The 18,170-nt window shown below is 35.6% G+C and overlaps 1 long non-coding RNA gene across 1 annotated transcript; it reads right to left on the bottom strand.

Moving 5' to 3' along the window:
• Positions 1-11,846: 11,846 nt before the first annotated feature.
• On the bottom strand, positions 11,847-13,015 carry LOC122004008. The gene is made up of 2 exons (XR_006118185.1): positions 12,348-13,015; positions 11,847-12,182 (listed from the first exon to the last, which is right to left on the bottom strand). It is a non-coding gene; the product is annotated as an uncharacterized LOC122004008 (long non-coding RNA).
• Between the last annotated feature and the right edge of the window lie 5,155 nt (positions 13,016-18,170).

The following is an 18,170-nucleotide window of genomic DNA, read 5'->3' as shown; positions in this document are numbered from 1 at the left end:
TGATTATATAATTGCGGCACAGAAAATCTCCGTGAGACCATGCATCGCTAGCAGCCTTACTACCTTCCGTAGCGGCTGGCGTGTCTTCGTGCAAAAATCGTACAAGGTTTAGCGTTGTTAGATAAAACAGCATCTTCTGCTGCCATCTTTTGAAGTCGGTTCCGGTGAATTTCTGGCTTTTCTCCGTGCGGAATGGTTGTTGGAATGGCGGTCGGAACGACGGTCGGTACGGCTGTCGGAATGTCGTTGGTAGCCATATCAGTTTGCACGAAATATCATTTACGACTATTATCCCGGGTAGCTTCTGGAGTATGCAAACTGATCGTCGAGGCTAGTGTTCGACACTATCTCCGTAAACGATATTGCTCCGCTATGGTGCTTAACGGATTGTTGCAATTCGTTCCCAAGATACAATGACGACGAACGTCTCGGAATCGTAGCACTCCGACTTCCGAGACCAGCGAACCTTCTAGTAGACTTCTTGGACTCTTGAATGCACAAGATGAGATGAATGCTTGAGGAAGAGAAGAGAGGATTGAGTGAGTATTCCATCATCTGGAGGGTTCTATTTATACTGAAAGAAGAGGTTGAGTGTCCTTTGGGTGAGTGGATGTGTTCCTTGGGCTGGATCGATCTAGATCATCCATTCTGAAGGGTTGTAACCCTTCTCCAAGCCCACTTCAATCTCATCCATCAGATCTGAGGAGTTGTGACCCTCAAATCCCGCCTATTGTCATCGGCCATCGGATCTGGATCCATTGATTCGATGCTTCAGATCAAGTCTCATCCCAAGCCGTCAGATCGTTACTCTTTGCGATCCAACGCTCTAGATCGCATCACAAGAGATCCATCATACCTATTTGATCAACGTTGATCAATGGTAGCCATCCATTCCCTAAGTCAACTGTCCAGTCATCTCCCTTTGCCCACGAGGATGCCGCATAGGTACTGCCATGTCAAGTACGAGCCTGACACGTCACCCGAGTGCCACGTAGGCACTGCAATGTCACCTGGAGCATAAATTTAAGCTCCTCAATGCTCCTCGAAGTGCAAAGTGCGCCTACAAAGCGCCCATTGCGCACGTGGCGGGTGGCGGGCTCACAGGTGCGAGCACCTGCTCGCCCTGGGCTAAGGGAGCACCTATCCTTTTATTTTTGTGTTGACTCCATTAACACATCTTCATTAATAAGTAGAGAATACACATCGAGAATTTCCGATGTGGGACTATTCTCCCATGCACTTTATTAATGAATAATAAATGTTATTTTAGGCCGACTTTAAACATTAATTTCTCATTCACCCTTAATCGGTTTTGAGCAAATTAATAGTCTAAATCTATCTACGCAAATCGTAGATTTCAATTTTGAAGTCAATTACGACTTTCAACAATTGATGGCTTCCTTCCTCAAAATCGTTTTGGTCCATTTAAGGCCCCAATATCCAACAAGTAGAAAGTTGGGCTTCGATTGAAAGCAACGAGCACCAAGCCGCTGTCGCAAAAACCCGTAAAATCAATGACCGACGATGAAAAATCCAATATATATATATATATATATATATATATATATATATATATATAATTTTATTAAGAAGTAGCACTAGCTGCCTGTGCGTGAGATTTTCCGACGGCGATTTGGGAAGCGCGGTTGGCGAGAAAGTGATCGAAGATGTCGGAATCGAGAGACGAAGTGAGGGAGTACTTGATCGTTAGGGTGGGGGCGTGTTTGCCTTCCAAGCATCATCGGGGTGGGGGCATCGGAAGACGTGCGAAAGCTTTGGTGGCTTTGAAGGGTTAGGGATTAGGTCGCAGGCTGAGAGGAGTGGTGGAGGTTAGGTCGCGGGCGGTGCAGAGGAGTGGTAGAGGAAGCTAGGTTGCAGGCGGTGCAGAGGAGTAGCAGAGTAGGTTGTGAGCGGCGTGAAGAAGTGGTGGAGTCAAAAATCCACTAATGGATCTATAGAGTTCTGATTGTATCTATTTCATATCCTATAGATTTTTAAATTTGTAAGGAGTTTAAATATGTTATCCATTGTTTATGTTGACTTTTGGTGTTAAAATGTAATAAGAAAGAATCATCAAAATTCTCCACATTGAGCCTGATATGATTCTATATCAAGCCAGCGTGGATCTGATATCATTCTATATCAGGCCCACATTGGGTCTGATATGGAATCATATTAGGTCCAACGTGGAGAATTTTGGTGATTCTTTCTTATTATATGTTAACACCTCTGAAAAGTCGAAATAAATAATAGATAACATATTTGAACTCCTTGCAACTCCAAAAATCCTCAAGAACTGAAATGGATGTAATCGGAGCTCTCTAGGTCTATCATTATCATTAGGTTTCGGTCCACATTGGGCCTGATATGGAATCATATCAGGTCCAACGTGGAGAATTTTGGTGATTATTTATTATTACATTTTAACAGCTCTGAGAAGTCAAAATAAACAATGGATAGCATATTTGAACTCCTTGCAACCCTAAAAATCCACAGGAATTGAAATGGATGTAATCGGAGCTCTCTAGGTCCATCATTGGATCAAAATCTACTGATAAACCTAGAGAGCTCCGATTGTAGTCATTTTAGTTCTTGTGGATTTCTGAGATTGCAAGGAGTTCAAATATACTATCTATTGTTTATTTCGGCTTCTCAGATATGTTAAAATATTTTTAGAATAATTGACGTGCAAAAGAGAGGAAAAAAGAGGAGAGAAAAGAGAAAAATGTTGCGTGCATAAAAATAAAGAGAAGAGAGAGAAATAACAGAGAAAATAAAAATAAAAGTAATTAGGAGGGTAACATGGGGAAAATATGTAAAAAAGTGCATCTTTTGGTAAATAACAAAGTAGCATATGCTGTTGGATCGAATGAGTACGATAGAAGGGGGGTGAATATCGTACTTTTAAAATTTTTCTTCTACTCGTTAAAAATAAAGTCGTGCAGTGGAAAAATAAAGATCAGTTCGGTTACTTGGTTCGAAGCCTAGATCGACTCCTACTTCAAGGCTCGAATCCTTGACCACATAGATGGTCAATCCACTAATATTCTTCTTTCCGAAAACCTCGGAAAGAAGCAGTCCGTACAATATGCAAGATAGTAACACCCTACTATCTTGTAAGAATTTAAATACAATTGAAGCTTTTCTAAAATAAAATATATCGACAATAATTGACGACGAAGTTTGGTCGGCACTTTTGGATGGAGCAGCTCTTGAGTTGTAGAGCAGTAGCAGAAGCTTGTACAGAGATTATTTTCGAAGCAGAACAGAGTTGCCCAACCTCGGACCTTGAGCTCTCTTTTATAAGAATCTTCGATGTTCGGTCGATCGATCTCTAATTCTATCGTCCGAACTCGCTCCCTTCCTTCCTGGTTGAGATTCGATGTTGATTCGATCTTCGATAATTAATGACCATTAAGGGCTCGGTTGATCGATCCCTCTGTTCGGTCGACTAAACGGACTCCTTCCTTGTTCATCGAAATTTGTCAAGATTCGCATTTACTGTGTCTTTAATTTTGATCGTTTGATCGACTGATCCTCTGGTTCAATTGATCGATCAGTGTAGTTTCCTTCTGCTTATGATCGTTGCTGATTGAATTGATCTGTGCTGAGTCAACCTGGTTCAATCAACCGATCCCTGCGTTTGGTAGATCGATCAGGACATAACCTGCAAAACAGTGTTAGACAATATACTCCTGTAAAATATATGTTAGCACAGTTATATAAAATACATGAGTAGTAACCTGCAAAACAGTGTTTTGAACTCAACTTGGAAACTTTCCCGGTTTTTTTAGTTGGATCAACAACCTTAGGTTGTTCCCTTTAGGAACCCGACCTCACTGTCGCTTTTGCAGTTATTTACCTCAACCTACCTGCCAAACATTGATCCTTTAGATCTTGGTTGGACTTTTCACTTAGTCTTGATCAGCTCGCCAGAACTTTTCTTTCAATCTTCAGTCCTCCAGACCTCTCGTTCACACTGCCAAGTGTCGGGTCCTTTCGACCCACTTGGACTTTCACCTGGGTTCCATGATCTGCTAAGACTTCTCTTACCTAGCCTCCAGCTAGATCTTTCCCGGTTGAGAAAACAACTTGCACACTTAGTCAATTTGTTAGATCATAACAAGACTTAACTTTAACCTTTGACAACATCAAAACTTAGATTTAATTTTGATGTAATTTGCACAAATACATGCCTTTTGATAAATTCGAAAATCTGAATATGCCTTTGGATAAATTGTCTAGGTTTTTCGAGGATTTTCCCGTAGGGGAGGTTTTGTAGAGGAGGAGGTTAGTAATAATACTGGTTAAAAAATCATTTTTGTAGATATTAAAAGAGTGATTATAGACCCATGTTTTTTAAAAAACATTGTCTTTAGACCATACTTATTTAAAAAAAATATTATTTTTAATAAAAAATAAAAAATATAGATAATGATTTTCACTATAAGTATTATAAAAAATTATTTTTAAAAAAAATATTATCTTATAAATGTGGTATAATCTTAATTTTCTTATAGTGAAATTCATTCGTCTGATTCAACAGTTATTTGGATTGCTTTTCTTCTTCGAAACCTATGTGCTTCTTTTCTATATAAACCAACCGAAGCTTGCATGCTTCAGCATCTAAGAGGATTATACCACAACTCCCTCTGTAGGCTTTTAAGTGCTGTTATTGTAAATTGCTTTCCAAGTTTGCAATTTTCTAAGTTATAATTCCCTATGTCTCTGTAAACTTTTATACGGTAGCTTAACAAACCTTCCCGGACCAAAGGAAAGACTGTTTCTCTGGACTTATGTTTTTCTCAGCTTTGGTTTCATTAAAAACACTACGAATAGTATTTGACACTAGACATCCATAACTTCACTCAGAACTAAAAGTTCAACGAAAACACAAATAGGACTTTAACACTAAACATCCATAAACTTCACTAGGAATACCAAAAGTTCAACCAAAACAATGACAAGCTTAGACACATGACTCCAAAAGGAGCACAACTCCAATTTTCAACACTTGGTCCAAATCCTGAACCCTGCCAAACCAAACTCTGGCTCTGAAATTGGATCGGAGCGTTCACTTCAAAAACCCTACTTTAAAATAATTACCCACACATACAATTATTACCAGAATTATAGACATATCCAGGGTTTGAGTGTTTTAGCGACGAAATTAATTGTCGTCACTAAATCAGCAACGCACTTAATTTCCATCGCTACATTAGCGCCGGAAATTATTTATATGCACCTAATTAAATAAGTTGAATGTTATTTTTTGCTAATAGCAATGAAATTCTAATGTTGTCACTAATTAGTGACCAAAAAATTTTCGATCATTAATTTAACGACGGATTTATAATTCTGTCTCTAACTTTTTCACTATTAATCAATTTTCTTGTAGTGTTAAGTTATAAAGCTTCAAACAATAAGTTCTAGATAATTTAATCTCCACATGCTATCATGCATCAGTACATTATCTATTAAAAAAAAACCAAATACAGCATTCCTAACCGATGCATATAGAGTCGCTTAATTTTTCTTATTCTTCTCCATCAAATTTGATACCCATCTATGAGTTCTAAACTCTTCATGGTTCCACCCTTGATAGATGAACTTAAATAGTTCGCGTTTCATCACAACAATCCATAATATCACACTCAAATTATTAAAAAATAATAATTTTATCATATTACGTTATGGAAAAATTTGCTGGCAAAAATTATCCATCCAAATTTCATTGAGCCAGTGCATATTTAAAATTACCAGCCAAAATGAATTTAACTGATAAATAATCATTTTAATTTTTTAGGGATCAAAGTTAAATTTGACCCTTAATATATAATTTTTTATTAGACAAAATTAAATTTGACTGATAATACTTAATTTTTTATTAGTAAAATCTATTTGGCCGAATTTCATACCAACCAAAGTTAAATTTAATTGATAATATTTAATTTTTTTATTGACGAAAGTTTGATTATTGTTTCACCGGTCAAATTTATTTAACTGATAATATATAATTTTCTACCTATCAAAATTAAATTTGATCAATAATATTTAATTTTTTACTAATTAAAATTAGATTTGACTTAGTAATATCTTTTTATTGGCTACTCAGTCAAATTAGATTTGACTAATAATTTTAAAATATTTATTAATCATACTTCTTAGTAATTATTTTTTTTATAAAATACTTATAAAATTTGGATATGTGCTGAATTTTTATATTTATTTTTTTCATAAAAATATATTTAATATTACTATAAATTATTTTAAAAAATTTATATTTATAAGCCAATTTTTAATCAATAATAATATTACTAATTAAACTTTAATTTTATTTATATCAAGTTATATGCTGCAAACACATTCTTATGGATTCATACGCACACAAGGTAAGATATTTTAGGAATTTTTCTTAATATCGTTGAGGCGTCTGGATCAAATCCAGATGCCTCAATTCATTATTTTATTTTTTATTTATATTTATTTTTTTTGGAGTATATCATATGTATTTAGAGTTTAATATTTTAAAATTTAAAAATTGAGTTATAGTAAATTTGAGTCAATAAGATTTTCTCTCTAGAATTTAGTATTATGAGAGGTATACTATTTTTCATCCTATTAAAGAAGAATCTTGAGTGCAAACTCTCTTTTCCATAAGGCTTGTGGTTTGCCATCTTCTCTACATGCTCATCAAGTTCTTTGCCATTGTCCCTTGTTTTTTTTTCTAAACGAATGGAAATATACTATGGTTTGAGCACCAGGCTTGTAGATAATATAAACATGCATCTCTGAATTTTTTTTCTTGTCAGCTTTTCAAAATAACATGCTCTTTTTGTTTTGTTTTGTTTTTTTTTTTTTTTTTTTTTTTTTTGCTATTATTCATGCCTCTGTTTTAAACTTAGAGTAAACATTGTGAAATTGTTGAACCTTGCTAACTTATAAATGCAATGATCAAGGTTCAGTTTATCATATCCATGATGAATGAAATGAAATCAAGGTCGCTTGGGGTTCTGGTAGGGATGTAAATGAACTAAATCGCTCATGAGTTATTCGAAGTTCGATTAGATAAAAGTTCATTTGAGCTCGTTTAATGAGGCCCGTTAAGATAAATAAATCAAGTTCAATCTTCACAATATTCGGCTCGTTAGCTCGTGAACATTTTCGTTAAGTTCATGAATCAACTTTTTAAAAAAAATAATAGTTTTGATATTGAATTTATAGATTTTACATTCTACTTATGAAACATATAGACAAATATATTAAATTTATTTATTAGAATAAAATTATAAATTTTAATAAGAATATTATAATTTTTTTAAATATATAATTTAGTTTTTGATGAATATTTAAATTTATAATATATATTTATTAAGCTCATTTAGGTTCGATAAAAGTTCGAATAATCTCGTGAATCATGAATATATTTGTTAAATAAACCTCGAGCTTAGCTCAATTATAAATGAGTCAAATTCAAACATTCAAGAGTTCGACTCGGCTCAACTCGATTACACCCCTAGATTTTGGAGATACGTTCTAGGTTTACCAGCTAACTAGGTTTCGATCATTTTAATGTTCAACTGTATGTATGAAAAGCCTAGGAAGTATGATAAATCTCTCTATTTCACATGCTGAATGAGAAATCAACTGTGTGCGAGAAAAGAACCAATTAGCGATAAAAAATAATTCTGTTATCACTAATTTCTAATTTTACGACCTTTTCAGAAATGGACATTGCAATAAGATATATTTGATTCTAGACGTGTGTCTTAACCTCCATTTATTATTATTATTATTATTATTTTTTGGATATGCCTTTCTTTTGGATTGTCAAACATGATTATAAATAGTCATCCAAATCACTTTACTTACCAACGAATTTAACCATATGTATGTCCCTATTTCTATTGGTATTGGACTTTCTCAAACAACATTTAGTACAATTATCATATTAATTGTTCCTCCATCTATCAACCATTCAAATTTATCAACTATGACCATAACATCTTCACGGTAGGATATGTTTACACTTGAATTATATTTGATCAAAATATTTATTATTTGTATATTATTTTAATTTGTTCAAGAATTGATAGTTTTTTACTTTTTTGGCAGGTCATTGTGTCCGTTCACCATCCTAGCAATCTAGTGAGTGCATAAATAGAGATGGATGCTATGCGAGAGAGAATTGTTGCACAACAAGCACAAATATCTCAACCAAAGTATGGAATGAAGATGATATAAGAGTTATAAGCCAGTAATCAAGACACAAGAAATAGTACACCAGTTTTCCATGCGACACCAACCTAATGTATTATTCTCATGGTGCGTTTGACTCAAGCTTATTGTTAGTAACTTTGGTTATCTACCTATAATTATCAACAATAATCTTGTTTAATTTAGATAATGAGTAATTCCTTGGTAATGATGTATGTTTAACATGTTAGCAAATAGGGCATGTGACCCATAATACCTCGGAAGTATAAGGTTTTCAACGATTCCGAGATTAACGATTTTTTTTTTCCAATATTTATCCTTTGAGACAAAAAATACTTGTAAAAATTTATCAAATATCAATCCGCCCCTTAAATATAATCAAACCCGCAGTGTTCCCCACTCGCAATGAACCCAAGCGGGTGGCATTCCTCCCTCTCATGAATGCAATCCTCCCTCTCGTGAAGTTGTCCCCACTCGTGACACCCTAGCGGCATTGCTCCGATCCGTCTCGCGAAGGCATTCCCCACTCTTGCGAGGGCGTCTCCACCTGTGGAGAATCCTAGTGGCGTTCCCCACTCGAAGGCGTCCAACTCATGAAGGTTCCCCACTTGCCTTCCTAGAAAAGGTACGATCTTTATACCAGCCAATTGTTTGTTTTCCTTTTTACGGGAAGGGAGACTTGAGATGTTACAATATAATAATAATAATGCTCAATGGGTGCCTGGATGACATTGATAATTTTCTTTGCTATATTTTTTTTCAGCAGTATATATATGGTGTCCAAGTGTGCTTGAATGTTCTGGTCTTTTTGCTCGTTTTTTTATCATGCAATCAAATTTGATTCTGTCAATTCAGTACAGTATGCTTGAATGTTCCGATCTTGCTAATCATTATACTATTTTTTCTAGTTTTTTTTTTTATTTCAGCTCTTATGTTTTATATATTGTTAATTCTATGATTGGATATTTGATATAATTTCCTTAGCATGTACTCGATAATTGTCTCAATAGGTTTGGAAAACATTCTGGCATCTATGATAAAATTGGTTACCATTTGTTCTTTATTGTGTATCAAAAGCAAACTTGAAGTAATTGCATACTTTTGTTCCGGGTTAAAATCTTGTTTAATTCTTGTTTGAAACAGAAACCCCAATTGATACGGTAGAAGAGATAAATTTATATGATGAACAGGCCGACACATTTGAGCATAAGAAAAACGAACAAGCTAAAGGTCACAAAGATGAAGAATATGATAATGACAACCAAGCAATAAGGAAATCTGAAACTCCAAATTCATCAATTTTTTCATCAAATTAGAAGTCAACCGTAAAAAAAAGAATATGATGATGTTCTAGATGACTTGGTGGGAGATATTCAAACTGAGGCTAATGAGGAGATGAAGGAAATTTTCACTTACTACAAGAAATAAATCGTGAGTAGTGATAGAAAAATGAAGATATATGATAAATTAATAGAACTTTCTAAATTCTTTGAGCAATAAATTATAGATGTTGGGGAGTACTTGCATTCTCAAGGATGAACACAAGGTTGACAATTTCTCATTGCCAAAGATATTTAGGAGAAATTATGTGATGAAGCATATAGCTCTCTGTGACTCATCTAAAATGAATTAGATATTCGAATTAGATTCTTGGTACTTATCCTTTGATATACTTTTTGGACGGTCAACAAAACTTATTGATTTTTTCATTGAATGAGATCTTTTTTATATTTGTTTGCTCTTTCATGTTCTATTCTCGTTTAATTTGCCAATTGATTTATATCTAATGTCCAGTTATGAGTTGCATGTTTATGGCAGTAAAAGGAGTTGCAGATTTGCTTTGATTTAACTGTTATTAGGATTCACTAAAAGCATTGCGAGACAAAGAACAAATGATTGTTTACCGCTTAACTTTGGTTAAAGGATGGAATGCAGAAGATTTAGATGCATATACAACTTGCTGAGTGTTGGAAAGCCTGACTGCTGCTTGCTCGTGGCAGGTCTGCTACCTCAAAGTTGACAATGGATAACGTCCCTTGGCATCCTTCTCAGAGGCTTTGGCCAGGAAAAGCAGTGGCGAATACGAAGTTGCCTGTGAGCATGCTCATTCTTGCTGCGTCCTCCTGGCAAAAGTCGATAAGTTCAAGATAAATGGTGAATGGCACACATGGATAGATTGCGAACGGTTTCATGAGCTGGTACATTCCTTAGGAGCTCACTCTTGTAATACCTCTGAACTCACTGCCATCTGCTTAATTTTTCTGAAACTGGAACTGCAAGCCTATCCCCGAATGAGAGAAGATGATCAAAAAGCTGGTTTGATCCAAATCAATCCTGTAATCTTGATTCTATAATTATTGATTATTTGATAATTATATATCTAAAGTTATAAATGATAATTTGAATCAAATACATCCTAACAAATAGTTAGAGCCGAACCCCGAATGAGAAGATGATCAATAGAATCCTTTTTAGTTATTTTGATATTTTACTTTCATTTATAATTCTTGGATAATTTATAACTTTATAAATTTACTTTTTTTATTAATTATTTAATTAGTTTTTAAAAATTTTATTGATTATTATTTGGTAGAAATGATTCTGGATAAAAATAATTTAATATCTTTTTTTTTAAAAAAAAAAAGTAAAAATATTGGCTAAAAATATATTAGCGGATAACTTTTTAAATAAATTACCAGTCAACATATATATTAGTTAGTATATTTTTAAAAGATTACTTGTCAAATATATATTAGTTAGTATATTTTTAAAAGATTACTTGTCAAATATATATTTATAATCAATCGAATCCTTTTAAAAAGTTACAAATACTGATCAACAAATTGATCCGGAAAATTTTAAGTTACAATCAAATTATTTTGCCCGGTAATAGATAGGACCAAAAAAATAAAATCATCGGTCATTTTTTTTCTCATTTTTCCGTAGTTTCATGGACTTGAGATATTAGTATTTCAAGTGTTTACTTATAAGACACCAATTGTTTACTTTTGTTAGCATTTATTTATTCTCATTTGATTTTATTATTTATCCCATTTCAGTAGTCATCGAGTGCATTTACATAACTTTTTAGTTTCAAACGAGTAGGTAAGATACTAAGCTGGACGTCAAATTAGAGCCACTAGAATTGGTAAAAAAAAATACTAACTTTTAAAGAGATTGTTACTTTTCGGCTTTGTCTCAGTACTATAGAGTAAATTATTAATTTTAAGATTATTTGTTTACTATAGATTTTGTCCTTTGTAACTTTACTCTGTCTAAATGTGGATTTCAAGTTCCCAAGTTTTATATATTATCGTATCATTTCATTATTAGTTTTGCTAGAGTGGAAGTGCATCATGAGCTATAAGACTGAACAAGAAAAAGGTTTGAATTAAGTGAACAACATCTTAGCTAGTTCAGCATCAAGTCTTACATTTGTTATTTACACAATTATTATGGATGCAATCACACCTAAATGCCATATAAAACATAGATCAACCTTTTGATAATGCCTATAGGGACAATAATTATCATTCATCAACTTCCCCACTGCTAAGTACAGTTAAACCTCCCCCCAAGATTATGGCAGCCAATGCCAAACAGTGTTCGCCATTATCATAACCCAGAAATTAGTCCTACAGGTTTAAGTTGCATTTAATATTACAAACGCCCACTCCACATGAGCCTTTGCTTCTGATTAAAAATACAGAGGCAGAGAGGAAGAAGAAAGCAAACAGGGGAGCAGCGGCAGCATCGAGGACTGCGCCATGCACGCCATGACCACTTGGAACTGCAAGCCCGCCACTGACCAGCTGACGCATGGAACCATCCATCATTTTCCTTGAGACAAGTCGCCCTTCAGGGAGAGGTGCAATGATGCATCCCTGCCATTTCTTTTGTTTAAGCCACTAGTGCTGCTGCTAGCTGCTCGGAACTTGTGGAGCTACTGCAGACGCCGGAGATCACTGCTATGAACAAGGATAACACGTGCAAGGTTAGGGTTTGAGTAATTCCCCTGTACAGGGAATAATCCAGATACTTTTATGGTTAATTTATTGTTGGCTACTGATGCAGCCAATGAGATTGATCCTTAACAGTCAGACAATCTGAGTAGAGTAGGTAACAAGTACCTTATTAGGGTTTTCAATGACATGCATTCCTGAAGTGCTACGGTTCAATATGATTATACTGCAACTATCGTACGCGGCTTCCATTCTTGGCGGATTTATCCAAAGTAAGAATCTAATTAATCAGACAAAAGCTTCAAAATCAATCTGATCATTACAAGTAGAAATTAACTTGGTCGTATGACTATGAGTTTAAGCCAAAGATGAGAAGCTTAAAAAACAAGACAACTTAAAAGTGTTTTCAAGACGACAAACTAAAGAAAGCAAACTTGATAGAACGATAGCGAGCTTAAAATCATATCAGAAGAAAACTTTACAGCAGCCAAAAAATTAATTGTTTGTGTGCAGGAGGATGGAGTGAACAAGGGAGCTCCCTTCAGTCCAAGCAAAGGCAACATGAGATCAGATTTACCTCCCGCATCATTCACTCATCTACAGAGCAAATTTCACTTGCTCAGGACGTGGATGAATGAGTCGGCAGCTAATCAAATCCCATAACCGACCATGAGTGGACTGAAGGAAGCTCTCTTTGCAAAAACCCTATTACTTAAATCTCATAAGCAAAGATCAACAATATGCAGGCAAGAACAAGAACCCAAAAAAAGGTATCACAAGGCTTTGAAAAGGAAGGCTTGGCCTCCAAAACCTTCAAGCCAGATAGATACTCTCCCCAGCTACGGAGGTGTGTCCTTAAATAGCCATGAATCCATCCGACATCACATCAGCTGGAGAATATATATTAATTTTTGAAACAGTGAGAAGGTATTAGCTCGCCTTTCCTTTTGTTCAGAAATATTAATTATATATTATACTAATAAACCACTGTACTTTCACATGTTAGAATTATTACACTAAAAATGCTGTAATTATTTCTCTCATTTTGTGGTGCAGTTTAGCCCGCTACAGATCGATCAGTTTAAAGGACTGATAATAAGCAGACAAATCGAGAGAAACTGTTCCACGACGGTGCAACTCAAAGCCTTGGTGAAATGTTTAGCTCATATGCCTTGAAAGCACGCAGCTAAGCTGTTTGATTCGAGTTGTCTGCCACAGCTGGATTTGCTCACTGATCTTTGTGAAACTGATAAGCAACTCAATAAACAACTGCGGCTGTCAGATATCCAGATCATTAAATTAGTGTGGGAAAGATCAACTTTCTGCTTTAAGTTGATAAATATAATCTAAAATAATTAGATAGCTGATTTCAATTCATTTTTTGTTGCTTTCTTTAAAGGTCGGATTGGACGTGTGAGCGAAAAGGTCAAGAGCATGCATGCAGCACCAGGTTGATGTGATGATGGCCTCCTTCGACAGCAGCATGCATTGCAGGCTTTTAGTTGAAATGACCCCTTGGCTTGGCAGCTCACCTTGGCTCGACTGAGAAACAAGAATCCATTCCCCGTATCAGTGATCAGTATGATCCAAAAGGTTAAAGGTCAGAGCTAGCCGAGCAGAGGCAGAGGCAGAGGCAGAGGCAGAGTGAAAGATGGATCACTGCGGCTCAATTCATGCCGTATATCTGTCTTTCCTACTCTTTTCTCTGAATTAAAGCCACCACTAGTCCACTGATTGATATCGGATGTGATCTCCTCCATCGTCCTTTCCCTAGAAATTAAACTAGCCTCATCTGTCCCTTCCCTTGCTCCAATTACTCTTGTCAGCGAAACACCCATTCCATTCCGGATCATGTCTCATTTCCTTCTTATATATATAATGCTTATATATGGCTTGCACCCCAGTACTGCTGCAGTGCTCGCCGTGTAAATGCAGATATGTGTCATTGATCGATAAAGACGAGTCGTGAACACAGTTGACGGGTGATTGGACTGGAATCGATCGGAGTCAAGGAAGCGTGCAGAGAGATAAGATGAAATCATCAGAGTTATTGCTGGTAGGTTACACATTAGAATTAGCTTCTCCTGCTGTTGCTGTTCAAGGGGATGAAAAGACTGGAGAGGTCGATCGAGTCTGTTTACAGGACAATAAATGTCTACCTTTGTTTTTTCCCTCAGTACGTAGTCACTGTTTCTTACCAAGATCACACACACATAGACATCGAATGGATTGCTCACTTTGTCTGGGTGATGAACAAGTCTTCATTCAGAGAAACTTTTTTATTTAATTTGTTTGAAGTTTGTTGATATACAGTTTAGAGTGATGGTTTCCTTACTTAGTTGGAAAATAATTTAAAATTAAGTCAACCTTGTCATAAATGCCCAGGTTAGTAGTGTTTAAATTTGTTTAGTTAAAATAAGTTAGTGTAGACGCATTAAACAAATAAATAATTCTTAAATGGAAAGGGCAAACTTTCAATCTTAAGGATCAATGATCAAACTTAATTATTCTTAAATTTGCTCGGATGTAATAATATTCATAATGTAGCAATATTAGGAAGAAGAATTTAAATTTTAATATTTTAATCTGAATTAAAAATCAGCTGCTTTATTGGCATCCAGAGGAAGATAGCGAGCTTGCTGCCTTTATTAATGACATGAACGTTTGAACATCAAGGCCAGCTCTCTTTACTTCGATCCATTTGCGAGTTTGGGGAACAAATTCATTCTCAGAACACTAAGCAATGGAACCATATATGTGTTCCAATTTTGTCGGATATTTTAAGAAATTTACTGAATTTAAATTATATAAAATTAATTTCAGATTTCTGTATGAAGATGATGAACCAATAATCTCACTCGGGTAAAATAGAATGAATTATTTGGAATGATTGAGCTGTCTAGAAGAATGGACTACCTTGTAAGGCTGAGCTATCATATATGGTTAAGCTGTCTTGTAAAGTTGAGCTGCATTATAAAATTGTGCAATCTTATAAGGCTGAGCTGCTGGGTTGATCGAGCTACTGAGTCGACTAAGCTGCTGAGCTTCCGAGCTGCAGAGTTCTAGAGTCTAAGCTGCCGAGTTGGCTGAAAGAGTCGTCAAGATCTGTGTGACCCAATTTTCATAAAACATATTCGTCCCCTCTTGTTGTGCTTCAATGTCACATTGGACGTTTATTTCCCATAATACAACGAGATAAATCATGCAGACAACCAAGTACTGATTGTTAATGGCAAATCGAGTATGTACCTGATTGCTATCACGGAGCTTCTGTCAAGCGAAATACACGACAGAGAAAGGCTTTGAAGATGAATGTGGAAGAATTTTTTACTATTGCTCTCTCTTTTATATGATCATGACCTTCTTATATAGGAGCTACATCCATCATCTGTATTGAAAGCTAAGTAAATATCATTCAATGCCAGAGACATAATGATAATTATCCACCATCAATAGTTAGTCATTACTATCTATACTCTTAAGCAAAAAATAAAAATATATATGTGGCAAAACATTGATTGACTTAATTAGGCAAATTTTATCCAACCAATTCGAAATTAGATGCACATATTATGTTCATACATAAGTCTACTTGATTAAGACAAATTTGAATCCTAGATGTGTACCCTTGCAAGGCCACTCATGAGAGTGTCTCTGCCGTTTTAAATCAACCATAAAATCTTGAAGCTTTCCATATGGAATTAATACTTCTCCTTCATCCACCTATTTATTTCCATTCTATTTATTTCCATTCATATTTCAAACCATATAAAGATACAGAAGCTTCAGCATTTTGATTCATCCGTGATATTTCTAATTAAAAGAAATGCGTCTGATTCCTTCTGCCTGCAGCCATTTCATGGTTGCTCTGGTTGCTCTCCGTGACAAGGAAGACGAAGAAGGGAAGATGCTTTTAGTGGGTGCAATCCTCCGACTGCCGGAATGAGGTAGATTAGTAGCACATCGAACAAGTCGACGAGGAAATAAGCCTGCAAAAGATGGCGGTGGGATCGTATAGTGCAGCTGCAAAGAAAGCAATCAATTGCGATAGGCACCAGAAATAGCGGATGACAAGGTCCAGTGGGACTGATTGTTAGATATATGTGAATGAAGAAGAGTTGGAAGAAAAAAGAAGTTTCATTGTAAATGAGACTTTAATTCCACATTCGAAGTTTCAAGGTATATTAGTTGATTTATATTTATTCATATGCATTGATGATGTGAACAAATGTATGGGGAAAGACTCTCTCTCATGTGTGGATCCGTGGGTCCGATACCGGTCGGGCATATAAAGGGAGATTGTGGTCTTGAGCATAAAAGAACACAAAAATATGAAGCTCTTCACCTATATTCCCCCTTCTCTGTCATACATCTCTTGCTCAGTGGAATACTCGCTTGATGCACATCACGGTTAACCATTGTATCTTAGAAAATAGACGACCCGAGTGCGAGCACGACATGCATCCCCCTCTGTCGTGTAGCAAGATCTGCGTGTTAGTGTGTGCACTTATGTGCCAAGACACTCCTTATGTATTTTGTGGATAATTATTTAATAAAGGCAAGAATTTATTTATTAATTATTTACTTTTCTGTACGTATACGATTAATGATAAAGTCCTACAAATTAATCCGTATATTAATCTAAAAACAGTCCTTGATTGGATAGATATCTAGAGGGGACATGGATATCTAGATCAATGCTGAGTATGACTAGGTCGAGATAAACCGGAGGGATGGATATCCAAGCTGTACTTGGGGGTGCCTTGAGTTTAGAGGTACACTGGACACGACCCGCTCAAGAGGAGATCACATATTAAGCATCATTGGTTATTTCTCTTATGAACGAGTGTAACTGATCTTTTGACTTGAGACCTTCATTTATTCTATGCGTGGAGTTATATGCTTTGATGTCGTTAAAAGCAGTCTTTAATCGGATTGTGATTAATACGGTAGTTGGATGTATGACAAAACATAGAGAGAATAGTGTTGAGTCAATAGAGGATTCATCGCTCTCTTGGGTTAGGAGTTAACATCCTGGCCGCTTGATAGAGATATTAGTGACTCAAAATTCATGGCCATGGGAGGAATGATTTATCATTCAAGAGGAGTCTATTATATCTTGGAAATCAAGTAAAACAATTAATTTGGTAATGATGCATAATGTATCGAATTAATTGGGATGTAGACTTTAGATGAAGAGATTGAATTACACAGTAATCGGTTCATAGTGGTTTACAGTTTATGACTGATATTAATTTTATCGCGTTGGGTGGCTAAAACCTATTGTTAGACGGTTACCTTAGTCTGTGTATGGATTTACACTGCCTTCGTGTATAAAACCTAGAGGGGCGCACGCATAGCACGTAGACATGAATAATGGTATCGGAAGCTAGTCGAGATCAAGATCAAATATGGGTTTATTTGATACAAAGAAGAGAGAATTCGAATAGTCATAATCATGATGATTAATGAAGAATTCGAAGAGTCATCATAATGATAATTAATGAAGAATTTGAAGAGTTATCATAATGAAGGTTATAAATGAAGAATTTATGGAGCCTATAACTCTTCATCTTCCTTATTAATGAAGATCATAAATGATGAATTAATTGAAAGCTTAACTCTTCGTATTCCTTGGAAGCTATAAATAGCCATCCTCGGAAAGATGCAAAAAGAAGATTGATTCTCTCTGAGTTTCCCTCGTCAACTTCTTCTTTGTTCGGAAGAGATCGTAGTGCTTCCAAGGCTTTGTCGATCCAAGAGGCTAGCACCTAACGGATCGTGTCAAGTTCGTGATCTAGTGCGCGTGGATACCGCTAGAGGAGTCACACTTGGGGCTCTTATCTGTCTTATTTGTCTGTGATATTATTCACACCTACCGAGGACTCGAGGTATGCTTTTTATATAATTGTGTAAAACTATATGTACCACGAAAGATCCATGATTCAATATATGTCTTCTGCTGCGCTCCGAACGCAACACTGCGTGCAG

The sequence above is a fragment of the Zingiber officinale genome, chromosome 7B (genome assembly GCF_018446385.1).
Source record: "Zingiber officinale cultivar Zhangliang chromosome 7B, Zo_v1.1, whole genome shotgun sequence".
NCBI classification, from domain to species: domain Eukaryota; kingdom Viridiplantae; phylum Streptophyta; class Magnoliopsida; order Zingiberales; family Zingiberaceae; genus Zingiber; species Zingiber officinale.
The sequence above is the reverse complement of the archived record's forward strand: the minus strand, read 5'-3'. Positions and strand labels throughout refer to the sequence as shown.